The sequence below is a fragment of the Panthera pardus genome, unplaced genomic scaffold (genome assembly GCF_024362965.1).
Source record: "Panthera pardus isolate Hobbes unplaced genomic scaffold, ASM2436296v1 HiC_scaffold_18, whole genome shotgun sequence".
Taxonomy (NCBI): Eukaryota; Metazoa; Chordata; class Mammalia; order Carnivora; family Felidae; genus Panthera; species Panthera pardus.
The window spans coordinates 17548059-17552269 of record NW_026526743.1 but is presented as its reverse complement, the minus strand read 5'-3'; positions in this window follow the sequence as shown (position 1 = coordinate 17552269).

Sequence of the window (4211 nt, the reverse complement as noted above, 5' to 3'; positions counted from 1 at the left end):
TCTGCTTTGTTTTTACATGTTAATGGCGTACACTGTATGGTCTGTCTGTACATTTCTGACATTTTACAACATCATTTGAGCTTAGAAATTTTTAAGAACTTTTAGTTAAGGGTACATGCACATACTTTTTATAACATGTCTTTTTCAGGTAAGCTGATCTTAGAATATCAGTTTTCCTGTCCTGTACATTTCCAGAAGAACAGCATATGCATCAAAATTTAAGGTTTTGGGGATGCCTGAGTGGTTCAGTCGGTTAAGTGTCCGACTCTTGATTTCGACTCCAGTCATGATCTCACTGTTCCTGAGATCAAGGCCCAGATCAGGCTCTGCACTGACTGTGGAGCCTGCTTGGGATTCTTTCTCTCTCTCTCTCTCTCTCTCTCTCTCTCTCTCTCTCTCTCCCTCTCTCTCTCTCTCTCTCAAAACGAATAAATGTAAAAATATATGTAAAGTTTTTTGGGGCACCTGGCTGGCTCAGTCAGTAGGTCATGCAATTCTTGATCTCAGGATTGTGAGTTTAAGCCCCGTGTAGGGTGTAGGGCTTACTTTAAAAAATAATTTAAAAAATTGTTTTTGATTGTTCCATTTTTTATGTTTATTTTTTTAAGAGAGAAAACATGAGTGGAGGAGGGGCAGAGAGCATCAGAAGCAGGCTCTGTGCCGTCAGTGCAGAGCCCCTGCTGCAGGGCTCAAAGTCCCAAACCAGAAGACCATGACCTGAGCTGAAGTCAGACACTTAACCAGCTAAACCATGTAGGTGTCCCTGATTGTTCTATTTTTAAAAAAACCATTCAACTTCCCGAACTTTCACTTGGGGTATGTTAGATTTGAAAAGCTTGCTTGACACCACTAAGGGGAAATCAGAGGTGACAACTCACTTTGGAACCCTAAGCCTTCAGATAGTATTAATGATAGTGTAGGATAAGATTACTCGGGGAAAGCATATGTTTAGAGAAAACAAGCTTAGTTTGCAGATTTGGCACTCCAACGTTTAGAAGGCATGGAGAGGAATGAAAAGTAGCCAATCTGCTATACTGATGAGAAAGGCAAATATCAGGATGCCTGGGTGGCTCAGTTGGTTAAGCGTCCGACTTGGTTTCAGCTCAGGTCATGATCTGATTCATGGGTTCTAGTCCCGCATCAGGCTCCATGCTGGCAGTGTGGAGCCTGCTTGTGATTTTCTCTGTTTGTCCCTCCCCCCACTCATGCTCTCTATCCCTCTATCAAAATAAATATTTTAATTTTTTTTTTAACGTTTATTTATTTTTGAGACAGAGAGCATGAACGGGGGAGGGTCAGAGAGAGGGAGACACAGAATCTGAAACAGGCTCCAGGCTCTGAGCTGTCAGCACAGAGCCCGACGTGGGGCTTGAACTCATGGACCGTGAGATCATGACCTGAGCTGAAGTCGGCCGCTTAACCGACTGAGCCACCCAGGCGCCCCTATCAAAATAAACATTTTTTTAAAAAAAAGGATATCTAGTCTAGAGTTTGGTGTCTCAGAAGCCAAGATGTCGAAGTGTGTGAATATAGTCATTCTGTTGATTGCTTCTACAAAAGTGAATAGGACGAGCACAATGTCCTTTAGATTTGGCAATATGTAGGTCATTGTAGACCTTTTGAAAAGCCTTTCTGGTTGACTGCTTGGGTCCTAAACCAGACTGGAGCAGCATAGGATAAATTGGCAAGAGTATGGCTCTGCTATCTGCCTAATTTTAAAATCTGGTCCTGCCACTTTTTTGAGGCTTTCTGCAAGTTTTGTAACAGTTGTGCCTCAGTTGCCTTATGTCTGGTGCATCATCTTCTACAGTTGTGATTAAGTAATAATTGACATTAAAGGAAATCTTAGTAATCTATACATAATAAATGCTCAAATTAGACTCAGTGAACAAAGATAGGAAGAGGTGACAGCAAGTATAGACCACTCAAAATGTCTTGCTGGAAGCCCAGAGTCCAGCTTGAGGCAGATTTGAGATTAAGAAAGGGATTATTGGTTTGTTACTAAAGATAGAATATATAGTGTATATTTGTAAACTGATGAAAATGACCCAGTAAGATAACTTCAGGACAAAAGTATCTGAAATTAGAAGACAAACTTGCATAGATGACCGAATTAGTGGTTGATAGGAACTGGCTTACTTTAGCTGAACAGGAGGGAAGAGAGAATAAAAGCATCGGTGCAAGCAGATCTGAAAATTTGGTGGTGGGGAAAATAAAAAATGTTCTTATCTGATTAATTATATTTTCTCAATGAACTATCAGATAAAGTTGTTTAGTTAGAATGAAAGCCAGAATGTGAGATTCAAGGAGTAAGAGGAGGCATGTGGTTCTTAAGAGTTGAAGCATGCTCCTAAGTCCCCAGTAAAATGAAGCCTCTGAAATTTTTCACTAAAAATCCCCTTTTCCTTGTCAGGCAAACTTTATTTCAGACATCCCTAAGATGTGTCCAGTTTGAACTTAATTGCCCTGGGGGTTTTATGGAGTTGACCAAGAACAAACATGGTGGCTTCTCTCCAGTAAATTGAGATGTTACTACATTTGAGAAGCTTAGTCAGATACTCTGCTAAGTGAGAGGGAATTATGAGAGTCGTTACTGAATGAAAGTTCTATACAATGAGATTATCATCCTACAGAACTAAATATAAAATGCAGATGTTTGGAGGATTGAATGCTAGGGCAATCAGCATTAACTGGGTAGAATTAATTAACATGAAGCCATGTTACATCAGGAATCTTGTAGAAAATAGGTTGATATGTGAAACAAATACTGGAGACCAGACAAAATATACCAAGGGTTAAATATTTATGGAAAAAAATTTATGGGATGCCTGGGTGACTCAGTCAGTTGAGTGTCCAACTCTTGATTTTGGCTCAGGTCATGATCCCAGGGTCATGGGATCTAGCCACTATGCCGGGCTCTGCATGGAGTGTGGAGCCTGGTCAGGATTTTCTCTCCCTCTCCCTCTCCCCCCCTCCCCCCCGCCCCGTCTCTCTCTCTTCCCTCCACCTCCTTCTCCTCTCTCTCTCCCCCTCCCTCCCTCCACCCCTCTCCCCTGCTCATGCTTAAACTCTTCTCTCTCAAAAAAAAATAAATGTCTTAAGGAATAGTGACTATACAACAATGATAATGTCCACTTTGTGTAGTTAAGGAAAGAACTAAAGTTTTGAGAAGCAGGGGTACCTGGCTGGGTCAGTCAGTAGAGCATGTGACTCTTGATCTCAGGATCAGGAGTTTGAGCCGCACATTGGTCATAGACTTTACTTAAATGTAAAATTAATTTTATTTTTTAATTTTTTTTAATGTTTATTTTTGACAGAGAGAGAGGCAGAGTGTGAGTGGGTGAGGGGCAGAGAGAGAGGGAGAGACAGAATTCAAAGCAGGCTCCAGGCTCTGCTCTGAGAGCTCAGAGCCTGATGCGGGGCTCGAACTCACGAGTTGTGAGATCATGACCTGAGTTGAAGTTGGACGCCCAACCAACTGAGCCACCGAGGAACCCCTAATTAATTTTAAATTTAATTTTAATTTTAAAATTAATTTTAATTTAAATTAAATTAAATTAATTTAATTTAATTTTAAAATTAATTTTAAAAAGTAAAGTTTTGAGAAGCAAACTTCTGTGAGCAAGGTATTTGGTTTAAGGTCCTTTTATTACAAGAGGGTGGCAGACACACGGACTTAAGTGTGCCTATTAAAATAACCAGGGCAAGCCACTAAGAGAGGGAGGGAGGGGCAGCAGGGAAAGAGAACTTCTGAACTAGAAGGAAATGTAGTGAGAAGAAAATACAGGTGCACATGGCTGGCTCAGAAGAGCGTGTGACTCTTGATCTTGGGGTTGTTGAGTTTGGGCCCCATGTTGGGTCTAGAGATTACTAAAAAAATAAACTTAAAAAAAGGCAAGAAGGTGAAAAACAGTAAATGAAATAACTAGAAACCACAATGAATAGTTGAAATGAATCTAAATGCATCATTAATCGCAGTAAATGTAAATAGGCTCAACTTGTCAATTAGAAGCAAAGATTTTGAAATGATGGGCTTTGTTTTGTTTTGTTTTGTTTTGTTTTGTTTTAAAACAGCTATAAACAGCTATATTTACCAGGGTCACATCTAAAAAGATAAGTACACAGGTGAAAAATACAGAAAAAGATATACTGGGCAGATAGTATACAATAAAAAGTTGTTTCAATACCAGATGAAATAGTCTTTAAGGCAA